This window comes from Bactrocera tryoni, unplaced genomic scaffold, assembly GCF_016617805.1.
Source record: "Bactrocera tryoni isolate S06 unplaced genomic scaffold, CSIRO_BtryS06_freeze2 scaffold_25, whole genome shotgun sequence".
NCBI lineage: Eukaryota > Metazoa > Arthropoda > Insecta > Diptera > Tephritidae > Bactrocera > Bactrocera tryoni.
Window position 1 is genome coordinate 28,249,300 of NW_024395977.1, and position 17,966 is coordinate 28,267,265.

At 34.4% G+C, this 17,966-nt stretch overlaps 1 protein-coding gene across 1 annotated transcript in view; it reads right to left on the minus strand.

Annotated features, from left to right (window-relative positions):
- LOC120780298 (dolichyl-diphosphooligosaccharide--protein glycosyltransferase subunit STT3B) overlaps positions 1–17,966 on the minus strand; it is a 119,911-nt gene that overhangs the window by 52,967 nt on the left and 48,978 nt on the right. The gene's annotated exons all lie outside the window — the stretch shown is intronic.

A 17,966-nucleotide genomic window follows, 5' to 3' on the forward strand; every position in this document is an offset into this window, starting at 1 on the left:
CTTGAATCTCTTCGTCTCAAATGGGGCAATTTTAATTGTTTACATACCCTTTGAGCCAGAAATGGGCCTCATCGCTAAACAAATTTGACGATCTTCTTAGAACTTTTCAAGAGCATGCAGTCTATTCGGTCGAATATTATCCAATAACGAATGCTTGGTCTCAAGATGGGTGAATGTGAATAGTACGTTCAGTATGCCGATTATGTTGATAAGTTGAGCGAAGCGCCCGAAACGCATTCTTTACAAAACCTGAATTTTCGAAATAAAGTTGATGATTTGTAAACGTTGTTCAGGCACAAGTCTTTCCATGATGAAATGCCAAACAATACTAAACCAAAATAACATGACAACTTGCCAAGACTCACGCGTGATATATTTAAAAAAGGCGATTGAAAAAAGTACGTCTACTTGGATCAACCGTTATTAGCACAGTATACTAGGCAGACCATTAGTTTGATTTGTGGTGGACAAGTAATCTCTAAGCGTGAACAGCATACATTAAAAAAATTACATTTTCGAACACCCGTTTCCTTTAAGAGGTATAAACCTTTTTAGGTTGATAGCTGCACATATGTTTAGTGTTTGATACTTGTGTTTAGAAAATTAGGCATTTATATGACTTAACCAATTTACTCACACCCCTTTGTATCCAGAAAACGTTACTGTTTGGTATGGCTTGCATAGCGTAGGCTTATTCAAATCATTCATCCTTTCGCTAGAATGGACTTTTGCTGATTAAATCACATTAAAATATGGGCTTGGTAATATTCCATTCCGATTTAAAAATTATTTTTATAAACAAATATTGATTGATTTACTTATTAAAATCTTTACTGAAGTCAGTGTTTAGATTAAAATACTTATGAAGAAAACTATTTTAAATAGACCCCTTATAAGCCAATATACATAAGTAAGTTTAGAAGCGTTCAGCTTTTCTATTTTTTATATCATACAATTTTTTTAAATTACAAAACTCTAACCTCTCTAACCAAGAAATATGAAAGGACGTAGTTGTACGAGCTAATTCGTCTGTATGAACACAGCTGTGTTAAGTTTTTCCTAAATTTATATATCGGCTATTACAAATAATTAATGGTGTTCTGCGTACAAATTTCAGAGAGTCTGACTACTGTACAGTTAAGGTGATACGTTATTTTGAGTTTAGGCCCTTCTTTCTATCTAATTTGAGCGACAAGGGCCCTAGCTTCAGTGTTCACATGGTCAGAAAGTCTTTCCATATGGCACTTTGCATATTTGTTGATTGATGCGGCAACTGATTCAATTCCGAGATCCGTTCAAGATCGTTACTGCGAACAAACCAAGGTGCATCTTAAAATGTTGTTTTTGAATCCCTAGATTTATACGACAGAATTTGGTATCCCCGCAAAACTAATATAACTGTGTAAACTCATATTGAGCAATACCAAAACGTTCAGTCAAGATCGAGAAGAACCTCTCCGATCCGTTCGATACCAAACGAGGTTTCAGACAAGGCGACTCCCTACCTTGGGACTTCTTCAATTTGCTGCTGGAGAAAATAATTCAAGCTGCTGAACTTAATCGAGCAGGTACAATCTTTCATAAGAGTGTACAGCTGCTGGCGTATACTGATGATATTGATATCATTATTATCAACAACCACGCAGTTAGTTCTGCTTTCACCAGAATGTAGTGAACGAGAGGAAACACGAATATCTTTTGTCATCAAACAAACACTCGTCGCACTCGCGACTAGGCTCTCACGTCAGTGTTGACAGTCATAACTTCGAAGTCGCAGAAAATTTCGTCCATCTTGAAACCAGTATTTGACATAGTTCAGGGAATTAAGAGACAGCGGCTAAGTCATGTCGTCCAAATGGATAAAAACGCTCCAGCTCTAAAAGTATTCGACACAGTACCCGCGGGGGGAAGCAGAGGAAAAGGATAATCTTCACTCCGTTGGAGAGATCAGGTGGAGAAGGCCTGGCTGCACTTGATATCTCGAATTGGCGCCAAATTGCGAAAAGAAGAAACGACTCGCGCGCTATTGTAAACTCGCCGATAATCGCGTAAGCGGTGTTTACGCCAAAAAGGAAGGAGAAGCTATGGCTTTAGCGGCCCAAAAGTTGTATCCCATAAGCCTAAACTGGTCTGCAGAGTTTCTACCCAATAGCCAATACATGTTTCTGAATTTTATTTCTTCTTTTTTTCTTTTTGATATGTAAGTTTTGTGTACAAGGTCGTGTCTAGATATTTCTCAAAATTGTGATATGGTATTTGCACACCGTTAAAGTATAGGGCATATATCTAGTATTGTTGTATGTAAATTAAATGTGAACTGATTTATATATTAGTGTATAATATATTAAAGTTTGAAAAGCCAACTTTATAAGTATGTGATAGTTATTTTTGAGAAACGAAAATTAGTTGGTGAAATTTTAGTTTGAATGAAAAAACGAAAATTCCTATGTTAAATGTATGGGAACCTAAAACAAAAATAGCGACCCCTTAGACTTAAGCTACAGCGCCTGGCTTGAAGGAGGATTTTTTGTCTGTCAACAACTAACATTTGAGGGGGTAAGAGTTGAAAAAAAAATTAAAAAATATTTTTTGAAGCACCCTAATATACACCCAACTCTTTTTTTACACGGTTTCTTTTCAAACGGATTTAAAGTTACACGGTTGAAAAAAATTTTTTTTTTTTAATTTTAATCTAGTACGGTTTCAAAGTCACTGTCATAAATATTACAAAAAGAAGGTAAAAAATATATTTCAAAAGTTCAAAGGACAAAAAATATAATCAAAATCTTTTATAATAAAAAAAATATTTTTATTAAGCGAAATAATAGAAAACTTGGTAATACATTGTAGTGTATTCTTAATCGTCTAATACATATGCACAACTTTTAGGCATAGACCTAATTAGGCTACCGAAAGTGTTCTGTGGAACAGAATACCAGACCTTTCTACCTTCGCTCAGAATTCTGCCTTATTTTTCGGTTTAAGGGGTGCAATATTTTCCTTAACAATTTTCCATAAGTTTTTGGCGAGAATCAGAGTAAGCGGCCAAGCCATAACGCTAGCTTCATGATCCGATAACCATTTTTTTTAAGACCCGAAGTATGTTTCGGGTCGCTCTCTTGATGGAATTGCCAAAATGCAAGGCGAATTCTATTCAATATTTGGGAGTATGACCTTATCTAAAACTTTTACCTACATATGGCGATCTATGTTTTCCTGTATCCAAAAAATAGGTCCCGAAACACAATATGAGAAACAATGCTAAGTCATTATAATGTCGCCACGGGGTCTGAAGGACCTAGTCGTGTAGCGGACGTACATTTCTTTATTTTTTTGGTTGGACCCACACCCAACTATCATTTCCTATCATATTAATTTTGCATTGAGACCATAAAATGTCGAACCATTTTTTCTTAATAATACGATTGCATCTATGCCGTTTTCTCAGCATTGGCACCTTTCGGGACCATGTGCGAAAGCAATTTTTCTCCACAAGTCGTCTTCTTACTGTTCTTGAAGAAATGTTTGCACATAATTCTTATTTTATAGCTGCGGAGGTCTTAAACAGTACGCGCATCGGCAATCATGCAATATTTCGAATGACTTGCGCATTAATTTTTTTGTGGTCGGACTATTTTCTCAACCTTTTTCGGAAACTTTAAGGCATCAAAGACAAATGTTTGAGACATATTTCATATGTTTGCAATTCGCCCTTACGTGTGACCTATTCCTTGCAAATTTTGGACGCACAATCTTTCCTCCTCTGAATAAGGTTTTGCTCGGCTCCTTTTTTTTAAATAAATTCATAATAACTAATTAAGTTAATACAACTACTTTTTGCGCTTTTTAAATTCAATATTTTTCATTTAAGAAGTCATTTCGCTACTGATTCTATTATTTTGTCACTAAGCATGAGGCACGCTATTTACACTTTTTAAATTACAGTTAACTGTAAAACTCGACAATGCTATCTTTTCCTCTTTTTTCAAAGTACATATTATAGCCTTTGTTATTATGTAGAAAAATTACTACATAAATGAAAAATTTCGAAAATTTTATGCTATTGTTTCCAAGCAATACCTTTGATTCTATTTTATTGTCCGTAACTGTAGTAGTAACCTTATTCGATAACTCTTACCTACACATTTTGTTCGCATGATATTTACATTCCTGAAATGGATATCTCCAGCGATGATACCGAGAGATGATTTAGTCCAGTTCGTCACAAACTATTGCGCTTGTTATCAAGTAGCGACGAGTAATTATGTAGCTATAAAAATATTTTTTCCTTTTTTCTATTCCAAGTTTTCTGTTCTTAATTCTGGATTAACAGATTTCTTTTGTTTTTTGCTTAATCTACCAATTTTTCACCTGTATGAATTACGTATTTTAAGTTTTAATGCTCATTAAAATGCCATATGAATATACAATTTGTATGCATATCTGAAATTTTATAGTTTCCCCCATTTTACTATAGAAAACGCTTCTCTTTTCCACGGATTTCTGAGGAACGTATCTACCGTGTAAAAAAAAGAGTTGGGTGTATGTTCAAATATTTTGTTTCAATGTTCGCAAAAACATGCGATATCTTGCAATTGGAGCACTTTGTGCAATACAATTGTCATCGTTTGGTAGATCGCACGTAAAGAGTAATAAAAGGATGGGTCCTAACACACTCCCCTGAGGAACACCAGCATTATTTCCTTTAAATCAGAGTATATATCTTCACGTTTAATTCGAAAAAAAAACAGTTCGGAAAGGATTAGGAGCCTGCCATTGAAAACTTAGATACGCATTGTAGATTAATAGTAACATTCATTATAGCAGTGAGGAAGGTGTTTTAATATTTCACTGGTAATAAGGTCAAACCCACATACCTAATCGTTACTTACTATAGAGATTTCGGGATTGTAGGGATTGCCGTAAGTATGAAGTTTCATTTCCGCTGCATTAGATGTATCATATGTTTCAAAAACACCTTTAAAGTATTCCGAAAAAACATGTGCTCTCTCCATATTGCTCTTGGCCTATGTCTGATATGCTTTTTTAATTAGATGATGCTGAATTACGGATCGAGAAAAAATTTTAGTACACTTCCAAAGTAAATAATTATGCTTACGCTCCTAATGTAGACTTTTCAGATAATAGCTGAGAGTTATATTTTCAAAAGCCTTTATCTTATTGGTCTTATGTTTTTTACACATTTTACTATTAACATCACAGCAGTTGACAACTTTTATCGGATGGAGGTCTTGTTTGTTGCCACTTTCGGCGTAATCGGCGTTTTTCTGCTACCATTTTTTAATTTCTTTAGTATACTTATGACCTGCTGTGACGTTTCTTTTAATTGGTGTACTACTACAGGCTGCATATTAATTGTTTTCGTCAAATTTATGATTTCGTTATCTGGATCGAAATTACAAGGTATTTTTACGTGATTATAAACATTGGATAGCATTTGCTAAAAGTATTCCCAGTCAGTGCTATTTGTTAGCGTATGTGGTGTATTCCTTAATAATACCACTCTATAAAAATTGTATATTAGTGAATGGACAGAAGTTTTATCCAAACCGTTTTCTATGCAAATATAATTTGAAGAGATATGTTTGGTAATGAAAAAAACGATTAGATCTGGTGTTGTAAGAGGATTTGTTGGCCAGTACGTTAGTGTCCCAGTAGACATTATACTGCGCCCTGTCAGTTGAAGAGCTTTCAACAACTCTCTGTTTCTATGTCATTTTGGTGTTTGGCCGTTTGCGTTCCATAGCATAATTTTTAAGAATTTAGTGATATTTATTTATATTTGTACTAAATATCTGTATATGGAATGGTAATGGTGTTAACCAACATAAATTAGAGATTATTAGATTTCTGTCTGAAAAAAAAGATGTAATGCTTATATCAGAAACTCATCTAACAAATAAAAATAATTTCAATAAACCGGAATTTAAGCTATATGTTACAAATCATCCGGTTGGAAAAGCGCATGGTGGCACGGCAGTGTTGATTAGAAATCGTTTAAACCACTATGCTCTAGAATCTCATGCTACACCACAGTTACAAGCTACAACATCACTAAAAAATCGGGTTTGTGACTTAAACCTTACGGCTATATACTCTCCACCTTGTTTTAAAATTACAGATAGCGAATTTAAAGACTTTTTTTGAACACTAGGTCAAAGATTTCTAGCAGGTAGAGATTACAACGCAAAACACACGTATTGGGGCTCATGTGTTATTAATCCGAAAGGAAGACAGCTGTACTACACTATTACGAATAAGCATAATAAGCTGGATATAATATCTCCTGGTAAGCCGACACACTGACCCAGTGATAGAAAAAAATACCAGACTTAATAGATTTTGCTGTAGTAAAAAGTATAGATAGATCGCTTATGGCAGCTGATACATGTACAGACTTATAATCTGATCATTATCCTGTACTAATAAAGTTATACGAACAGCCCATGATATTTGAGCCAAAAGTTTCTCTTACATCACATAAAAGTAACTGGTTGAAGTATAGAAAATATATCAGCAGCCACATCAATATTGATTGCAAAAAAATACAGGAAGATACATTAATTTATGGTAAAAGTGGGAGATTTCATATCTGATGAACGACAGATAAGGGCTCGTGTACCACAGGCCAGTGTTTTAGGCCCAACTCTATACATCATATGCAGCCGTGGTCACGCAAATAGCACACTTAGTTAGTCATAGGAAGCAATAAGCGCTAATACAATTGACAAAGATCTTTAAAAGAGCTTAAAATATGATTACTTGTTTAATTATTTATCCATTTAAGTAAAAAAAAAGCCAAATAGCAATTCACAACTAATTTGCATTATTTGAAAAACTTGAACACGCTCTAAAATGTCTTGGTCACCCAAATAGCACATTTTACTATATCTGCAAAAGTCATGTGAAATTAGTGAAATTTAATCAATTGAATTTTGGTACCATAATATGCTTACGTTGCTAATACTTGGTTCTATATTCCAGATTTTCAATTATAGCATCACATCCGCATATCATATTTTCTACAAGCTTCTCGCATTTCTTCTTTGGGATGGAGTACCAAGCTTCCTTAATACCTTCCTATAAATCCTCAAAATGTGTAAAATTCTTAGCAGCAATTTTAAGGTTAACATCGTTACATAAGTTTTCTATTGGATTAAGGTCAGGGCTTAGAGCCGGCTAATCCAATTTTTTTTTTCTTTCTTAAGCAAATCCTTTGTGATTTTGGCTGTCTGATTAATGCCGTTATCATGCATAAAAGTACATCGAAAGGGCATGCAATTGAAAGCAAATGGTTCCGTTTCGTTTCTTAATATGTCTAAATATTGATACCGATCCATTTTCCCCTAAATGGGAATAATTGGATCCACGCCATGCCAGGAAAGGGCACCCCATATCATCATACTTCCGCCTGCATATGTTATCGTCTTTTTTGTGCACCTGGAATTCAAGGATTGACTTTTAGGACGATAGACATTACTTTTCCCCTCAGGACCATTCTATTAATTTTGGTTTCATCAATATATATAGTATCGGGTGATTTTTTAAGAGCTTGATAACTTTTTTTAAAAAAAAAACGCATAAAATTTGCAAAATCTCATCGGTTCTTTATTTGAAACGTTAGATTGGTTCATGACATTTACTTTTTGAAGATAATTTCATTTAAATGTTGACTCATGTGGTTTCAACAAGATGGCGCTACATGCCACACAGCTCGCGATTCTATGGCCATTTTGAGGGAAAACTTCGGAGAACAATTCATCTCAAGAAATGGACCCGTAAGTTGGCCACCAAGATCATGCGATTTAACGCCTTTAGACTATTTTTTGTGGGGCTACGTCAAGTCTAAAGTCTACAGAAATAAGCCAGCAACTATTCCAGCTTTGGAAGACAACATTTCCGAAGAAATTCGGGCTATTCCGGCCGAAATGCTCGAAAAAGTTGCCCAAAATTGACTTTCCGAATGGACCACCTAAGACGCAGCCGCGGTCAACATTTAAATGAAATTATCTTCAAAAAGTAAATGTCATGAACCAATCTAACGTTTCAAATAAAGAACCGATGAGATTTTGCAAATTTTATGCGTTTTTTTTTTAAAAAAAGTTATCAAGCTCTTAAAAAATCACCCGATACATTTTTCCTAAAAATAAGGTCTTCATCCCTATGTGTTTTCGCGAAACGTAGCCGATTTTGACAGAAGTGTTTTTTTTTACTCGGGCAGCCAAAAGGTTGTACCTCATTAAAACGTCTTCCAACAGTCTTCCGCGATATATTTAATCCATTTTCTTCATTGATTTCCTGCACTATTTGTCATGAAAACTTAAAAGGGTCGGCCTTGCTTCTCCAGACTATGGCTCTATCTTCAGTAATTGTTGTTTTTCGCAGTGGTTGTAGTTTTTTTTTGGTTTTGGTGAAATAGATCTCGTTAGCTTTTGTGAATTTAAGACCATTTTAAGCCATTTTCTGGGAACAATTCAATAAAACAGCAATTTCTGAACAGTTTTCCCGGATTTTTTCAAATTGTGCATAATGCGTCTTTTTTCAGCACTACATTGCTTACCACGGCCCATTTCCACTCGAATTAAATCACTTTATCATAGACAACCTTAATTAGTAATAAAAATTCATTCCTTATCATGTTTTTGCAAACAAATTTTAACTTTCTAAAAAATGTGCTATTTTTGTGCCCAGCCATTTTAGAGGGAGTTCAAGTTTTTCAATTAATACTAATTATTCGTGAATTTCTATTTGCTGTTTTTTACTTAAATGGGTAAATTAATAAACAAGTAATCATATTTTAAGCCCTTTTTAATCTTTAAAAAAGTTTTGTCAATTGTATAAGCGCTTATTGCTTCTTACGACTAAGTGTGCTATTTGCTTGACCATGGCTGTATACAGCAGATCTTCCAACTGCTAACAATGTTTTGCGGATGACACAGCTTTAGTGAGCCGTTCAAAATACCACATAAAAGCATCAAGAGTATTAGCCGAGCACTTATGTAGGTGTCGAAGAATGGCTGGCCAACTGGCGTATAAATGTGAATGAACAAACGTGTAAGCATTTTACGTTTTCGCTAAGACCAAAAATGTGTCCGGCAGTAAAAATTAACAATATTTTAGTACCCCAAGCGAATGAAGTAACTTACCTTGGTATTCACCTAGATAGAAGACTTACGTAGAGAAAACATATATCTAGCAAAATAACTTTCATAAAGATAAGAGCTGCCAATTTAAATAGGCTTTTAAATAATCTTAGCCTAGACAACAAAGTGCTTTTATATAATGCGGTCATAAACCCGTTTTGGATGTACGGCATTCAACTGTGGGGTACGACCTGTGCAACTAATATTGATATAATACAAAGGTTCCAATCGAAAATGCTTCGAACAATTACGTGTTCACCATGGTACATGCGTAACGAAAATATCCATAAAGACCTTGGTATTCCTATGGTAAAGAAAGAAGTAGAAGACAGCAGAATTAAATATATATCTAAACTTTGCTTTGGTACATTCCTGCGATTAAACACGCCTTAAAAGAAGATATATGCCTGCGTATTAAATAGCAATGTATCACTAAAGCAGCTCAATCACTTGCTTGAGCTTGTCTAGTTTTTAAATAGATTTAAGATTTTATAACTTATTTTAGGCTTAAAAAAGCAAATCCAATAAATAAAATAATATTGAAAAACAAAAAATATTTTGTACTGCTTTTTGAAGCCTCTCTTCAAGTACAAGGGTAAACTTATTTTGCTTTGTAAGCCTTTCTAAAATTTGTTGTAGAATGCTAGCATCATTTGAGCAAGTGTTATATTTTACAACTTGCGAATAAGTTAGCCCATTTGCGGTTGAAACTTTATTCTTAGCAATTGATTGGCGTATTGTGTGTTTGGAAGCCTTTTGTTATCTTTGTCAACCAAGCTTTTAGGATGTGGATCGGTTTTCTTTGTGCCAGTTGACAGTAGATGTGAGTAGGTAAGAAGATACATATCCAACAGCTCTTTGATTTTCCACCTTAGTTTGTTGGCTGCGTTTATCGCTAAGAATCCCTTTTATGAAGGATTGATATTATTGTCTCTGGCTCGTTTGAATGATGTAAATTTTTGGCGATTACCTTAATTGCTTATTTTCATAAGAAAGCCATGGTAAATTCTGTGTAGTTAGAATTTTGGTTAACTTTCTATGATCATCAGGGTCTGATGTATTGATTTTTATATGTATTATTAATATTATAATTTTTTTTGGTATTCACAGTTACTCGATATCATTATTAGTGGAGGTCATGATATTTTCTTTTCTGTTTGATTCCTTGCTTCTTCTTTTATGGTATTTGATGTAGCTGGAACCACAAGTGAGAAGATAGTTCAGTTTTCTTTTTATTACTAGGCCTTTTTTCAGGATCTAATCTGTTTCGCGGGCAAGCTCTTCCTCATATGTTGCATAAATTTCAGCATTTATTTCATTATTTGTGGGATTTATATTTTTTGTTTTTAAGTTCTGATTTTCGGCTTTGAGCAAGAATACTCTCTTTTTTAGTTCTGCGCACTATTGCTCTATTGTATCCAAATTTCTGGATTTTTTATTCATAATTGTTTCATAATTAATATGTTTATTTGCCGTAGTTTTTGGGTTTTCAGGTAGTTGGTCACCACCAGGTGGAGTAAAAATAACTATATGGCAACTATCAGATTTAACAATTTCGGTGTAAACTTTTAGACTAATGTAATACGTAAGCCGTGTAAAAGGCCTTACAACTACTGGGAAACTTTTAGCAGGTGCGACAGCTTCTCCACTCGATCATCTCACCGCGCTTCAACTTTCAGACAATCTCCGTGAAAAGCATTTCGGTGTAAAAACAATTTTTTTATATTATTATTATTATAGTAAATATTTAAAATTATTGTATTAATTTCTATCACACTTTAATTCTCTCCACTTCGGTCCAGAGTTACCACGGTCAAATGTTCATGCACTATTGAATGTATGAATGCTAATGCCTATAGTTGTCTCTATCTCACAATAGGTCACATGACAAACTGGCAATTTCAGTTTGCGCACAGCACCGGTAGTTTCCGTAACAACAACCATACCATAGATAAACATTGGTCTTTGAAATTAATTTAATTTGAATTATTGTATTATTTTAATTTGAATTATAATATTAAAAATGCATGGGTAAAGACAAGTCATAAAGTTACAGATCAGATAACGTTAAAGCCACACACATGTTTTAAATTGTACACTTGAAAACAACCACATGTACTCGTAGCATATCAAGCAGCATAAGCAATATGCTGCTAATACGTACAAACATATACACATACACATATATTTAGTTATTTAAGATAGTTTTAAAATTTGTATATAAGCAAGGAAAATACCAAATAAAAACCAGAATGAAATAATTCTCAGCTTAGTGAAGGTTTTTTCATTTCCCCCCACCAGTGGTAAGGTTTGATAAAATCTTCATTGAGTTTTAAACATTTGGTCCTTTGAGCCGGATTTAGAGCTCGGCCAAATTAAAAAGTCCTGTATTTACAAAACAGTCAATCTACAAAAAAGCCCTGCTTAAAATACAGGCAACATAAATCAAATTAAATATTTGGTCCTATCGAGCCTTAAAAAAGAGCTCAGCCAAATTTAAAAAAGCCCTGATATTATAAAAAATACAGGCAAATAAAATAAAGCCCTGTTACTAATATACATTTGGTCCTTCGAGCCGGATTTAGAGCTCGGCCAAATTAAAAAGTCCTGTATTAATAAAACAGGCAATATATAAAAAAGTCCTGTTCAAAATACAGGCAAATTAAAACAAAATAATTATAAGACGGATGTTTATTCCCGCATATTAGCAACATGAAACAAATGAAACAGGGGGAGTGTTTTATGAGTACACCACTCACGTAGAATGACGATCTCTATACGGTGCGAAGGCATTAATTATAAACAAATATATACAAAAGACTAAGCTTCAAAATCCGTTTTGAAAAGCAAAGTATAAAAAGAACTTGGCGAAACCTCAAATTCGTTTGAAGAAAAAGTATTTATACTTTATTTTACTAGGGAAGAGAGAGATCTTGGCAGCAGAAATCCTAAGTATATGAAATTGGAACCTTCTGAAGTTGGAAATTAAAATGTGTGCGTAACTTTCAAAATTGCTTGGACTAAAACAAACATTCCAAAATTATTTTTCCAAATATACTAAAGATTGATGAAATATCAGACTGTTTACCATATTTAACCTCAACTGAAGAATGGCTAATAATGCCCAGATTGCCCCTTCTGACCATACTTTCATTAGGATATCAAAAGCAGAGTTTCTCGAAAGTGTTGTTATTAAAATACTCATTTTTGTTAACAATATTGTAACCAATTGTATCTTTACGACGGCGCACAATGGGTCAGAAACGGCATTTTTCGGCAAAAATGTTGTACTTATTTTAAAACTGCTTGCTTATATAAATTTGATTGATAAGTGTGACTTCTTAGATCTAAGAAGTTGGTGAAAAGATATAGCGAGTCTATAGCCTGTTGTAGTAGAGGTTGGCTCGCCCAAGATGAGCGAGACGAGTTGCAAAATAAAATGAAAAATTAAGTAACCAGTTGATTCTTTAACTTTTTAATAATTTAATTATACAGAGTATTCAATTTTTTGGGACATTATAAAACTTGTTTTAACAGGAATATCTTACACAGAGTACTTTTCATAGCAAGAAAATGGCTATAGAAAAAGAATTAATAATAACTGTTATTTATTAATATCTATCATATAATATTTACGATATACCATATTAAATACTTACTTAACACTATCTAATCGCTCTCATTTTATCTTGATTATAATGAATAGTAATGAATTCTTAAATCTAATAAAAAATTAAAGGCATAGTTGAACAAAATGATAACATGTAATAAACAAATTTAAGATTATAAAAAAAATACGTTCTCATTTACTAAGTTTGAGATTTAATTTAAAAGTAGTCCTTTTGCATCTTCTAATAGATCTATGTGTTTTATTAAAGTCGTAACTCTTACACTTGATAAAAGTGGATCAGAAGTAGCTAAGAGTCTCTTTAAAATATCTTCGTTAGTTGAAGTTCGACTGCATTTCCTTGCGTAACGAAAGCGATAGTTTCTATAATCCTTGTTACGAGCCTCCTGCGCCTCTTCAGAAAGATTACCGATAGGGAGAAAAGAACTTCTAATTATACTTTCGCCATGTACCAGCATTTTATCTATTGTCACTGGCATATAATACCAGTTATACGTCCCAACAAATAGTCTAGCCGTATCTAAAGCATACTTTCCATATTTTACTGGGTCTATGCTCTCACCACAAGTAATAACTTCAAGTATTGTAGCCAATCGTTTGATTAATTCCAGGTCAACCCGTTACCTCCAAAACTACCTCGGGATTTTGAAAAAATTTTCTAGACGCATTTCCAGTATTTGAGCCACTTAAAGAAGAAAACAAGAAAAGGATTCAGACAGAATTACGCCAAAGATTGGTTATTAGGGTTGACCATGTTCAACAGGGATTAGGAACATGTTCAACCCTAATACCCAATATTTGGCGTAATTCTGTCTGAATCCTTTTCTTGTTTTCTTCTTTAAGTGGCTTGGTTTCCGCATTAGTAGACCACCTTTTAAAAGTTAAATTATACCCAATATGTAAAAAAAATTCCATTGTTTTAATTCTAGCATGTAAGGGAGAAATTCCCAACTTAACTGCTTCCTGATTGCATGATTTTTTGACGACGGATTCTAGGTTGCTCATTTCTTTAGGGCTTGCATTACATATGTAACAGACAGATGATGCTTTACAACCAGTTGCTGCTTGAGCTACTTTTGTGTCCATCATGGTAAATAAAAAATTGTGACGTATTTCAATAACCTTGTCCTTATGGTTTCCTGTATCCTCTCGACAATGGCTTGCGGTTTCCTTGGCATAGTCAAATTGAATCGGCCGACAAAACTTTTTGGAAGAAAGCCTAAAGTTCTTCCATAACGTGTCGGTTTGGTCTATAGTTTTAAGCACTAAAGGAACCATAGATACCATAAATAAATTTGCATCAGATATACCATCAAATTCGTTAGGTATGAACTGGTGGTATTGACTTTGATTTGACACAACCCTATATCGATGTTAGAGTCATTATTTCTGGAACATGAGCTAGATTTGTGAAGTTCTCGGCGGCCAAAATAATTCTTTTAGCTGTGTGATCAAGTAAACTTTGCAAATCAACTTGCGCATTCGATTGTGTTCAAAGTGTACGGACGTGTTTTTGAATTCGCTCCGTGATTCTAATTTTTGCAAAAAGTAAGCAAACAAAAATAATAAATAAAAACAAACAAACAAATAAAAAAACAGTGCACACAAACTTTTAATAATAAACATTAACAAATAGTGCACAAAACAAATATATAAAAACAAAACAAAAAAACAAACAATTATGAGTGCTTCGCAGCCTCAACCGCAAAACCGTAGGCATTCCTTAAATGCCTACTTCAGTTTTGTCGAGCCAACAAAAGCAACTCCTGGCAAAAACAAATGTAACGGCGATGATGAGTCATCGCATCGATCAGACGAAAGAGAGACTAAGCAAGCGCAGTCAGCAGAAGCAGCAGTAAACAGCAATCGGGCAACAACAAAAAAAGGGCCATCAGTTCAGACTGGTATCGATCGCTTCATTAATGTAAAAAGGAAATTGAGTCCTATTAAAACAGCGGTCAATACCAAAAAATTTCAAGCAAACACGCCAAACACCAAAAAGCCAGAAATTCTTAATGGCAACAGATTTGCCTTATTAAGCAAAGGGCCTAACGACGAAGCAACGGGTACCACCACGGTCGTGAATTCCAAACCCCCTCCAATCTATTTGCGTGAGCGTAGCTAAAATGCGCTTGTTTCAAAAATGAGCAATATAATAGGCACAAACAATTTCCACATTGTGCCTTTGAAAAAAGGTAACATAGATGAAACAAAAATTCAAACATACACTGAAAAAAGTTTCATGGAAATTGTAAAATTCCTATCAAATGATAACAAGAATTACTACTCTTACCAACTGAAGAGCTCAAAAGGCCTAGTTGTTGTCATAAAAGGTATAGAGTCTTCGGTAGACTTTAACGATGTTAGAGAAGCACTAGAAGAAGGTGGTTTTAGCATTAAATCAGTAGTAAATATTTTTAACAAGAACAAAGTCCCACAACAACTGTTCAAAATAGAATTGATGCCAAATTAAATTAAAGAAAAATGAAATACACCCGATTTACAATTTAAAATATCTTCTCCATCGCAGAATCACCGTTGAGGAACCACACAAGAGAAATGGTACAGTACAATGTACAAACTGCCAAGAGTATGGACACACGAAAGCATATTGCACTCTACGAAGTGTATGTGTAGTATGTGGTGATCTACATCCAACTTCAAAATGTACTCTTAAAAAAAGAGGATTTAAATAAAAAATGCAGCAATTGTGGAGGAAATCACACTGCTAACTACAGGGGTTGCCCTGTATACAAAGATTTAAAATCGAAGTTGTCACAGGGCATCCAAGCACGTCGTAACCAAATGATGAATATTCCATCTAATGAAAATATTAAAATCCCCGTCCAAATTTCAAAACCAGTAAATCTTAAGGACAATGCTACACAAGGGAGTTATGCAAACGTGGTGAAAGGCAATACTACACAAATGCAATTGCCCCAAAACCAACCAAATGGAAGCGTTGAAACTATGATTTTAAACCTCACCCAATGTATGACACAATTTATGGCTTCAATGCAAAATATGATTCAAGAGGTAATCAAATCACAAAACCAAATGTTGCAAACTTTTTTAAGTAAAAAATGAGTGTATTGAACATTTGTTTATGGAATGCTAACGGTGTTAACCAACATAAATTGGAACTCATTAGATTTCTGGATGAAAAAAGTATCGATGTAATGCTATTGTCAGAAACTCATCTCACGAACAAAAACAATTTCTTTATACCGGGATTTAGACTCTATGTTACAAACCACCCAGATGGAAAGGCACATGGAGGAACAGCAGTGTTGGTTAGAAAACGGTTAAATCACCACACATCAGAATCTTATGCCACCGCGCAATTACAAGCTACAACAATAACTATTAAAAATCGCTGGGGACTTAAATCTGACGGCCATATACTGCCCGCCTCGGTTTAAAATTACAGACATCCAATTCAAAGACTTTTTTGGAACACTAGGCCATAGATTTATAGCAGGTGGAGATTACAATGCAAAGCACACGTATTGGGGCTCACGGCTAATTAATCCGAAAGGACGACAGCTGTATCACACTATTATAAATAGGCACAATAACCTTGACATAATATCTCCTGGTAAGCCGACATATTGGCCTAGTGATCGTAAAAAATACCAGATTTAATTGATTTTGCTGTAATCAAAAATATAGATAAATCGCTTATAACAGCTGATACAAGTACTGATCTATCTTCTGATCACTCTCCTGTACTAATAAAGTTATGTGAACAACCCATATTCGTTAATCCAAAAGTAGGTTTGACTTCTTATAAAACGAATTGGCTAAAATATAAAAAATACGTGAGTAGCCACATTAATGTTGAGTACAAAATAAATACAGGTAGAGATATCGACGAAAGCATAGAAGAACTCAATGATAATAACTAAAGCAGCTGTCTTAGCAACACCAAACAAAAACTATAAGCCGCTTGTTGCCAGAAAAATTACTAACAGAGAAATAGAAAAGCTTGTAAACGAAAAAAGGCGTGCAAGACGTGAATGGCAGATAAATCGCTCCCCCTCCACTCAGCTTCAATTGAAAGCTGCGGTACGTAAATTAAAAAAAGCGCTCAAACTTGAGGAAGAATTGAACACTGAAATGTATATAAAGAAGCTGTGTCCAAATTCAAACAAGCAAAATTCCCTTTGGAAAGCCCAAAAGTCCATGAAGCCACCAACTGACTCCAACATGCCAATACGAGACTTGAGTGGAAATTGGGCTCGAAGTGACGAGGAAAAGGCTAATTGTTTTGCAAATCACCTAGAAAAGGTATTTCAACCCAATTTGCCAAAGAATAACTTTAAGCTGTCAATCTTACCCATCACAGCTAAAGAGTCGATCGAGTCTCTTAAGACCTCACCTTCTGAAATTATTTGTATCATCAAAGAACTTAATCCAAAAAAGGCGCCGGGATATGATAATATTTCCCCAAAAATGCTAATTGAGTTACCAATTATTGCTGTAGAGGTGCTCTCTTTGCTCTTTAATGCAATTCTTAGTTTCGGATACTATCCAATTTTATGGAAAAAGTCGCAGTTTATCTTGATAGATAAACCTGGGAAAGACTTAACACAGCCGTCTTCATACAGACCAATCAGTCTTCTACCCTGTCTTTCTAAAATATTTGAAAAAGTGTTACTATCAAAGATGTCTCCTTTCCTCCACGAAAATAATATAATACCAACGCACCAATTCGGGTTTCGTGAAAAACATAGCACGATAGAGCAAGTAAATAGAATTACTAACGAAATAAGAAAAGCATTTGAGCAAAGAGAGTACTGTTCAGCTTTATTTCTAGACGTGGCTCAGGCGTTTGATAAGGTGTGGCATGAAGGCCTTTTGTATAAGATTAAAAACATTCTACCTTTAGAATTGTATAAAACATTGGAGTTTTATTAAAAAAATAGACAATTTATGGTAAAAGTGGGAGATTTCATATCTGACGAACGACAGATAAGGGCTGGTGTACCCCAGGGTAGTGTTTTAGGCCCAACTCTATACATCATTTATACTGCAGATCTTCCTACAGCTAATAATATATTGACCTCAACTTTTGCGGATGACACAGCTTTAGTGAGCCCTAACAAATGCCACATAATAGCATCAAGAATATTAGCCGAGCACTTAAGGTCTGTCGAAGAATGGCTAGCCAA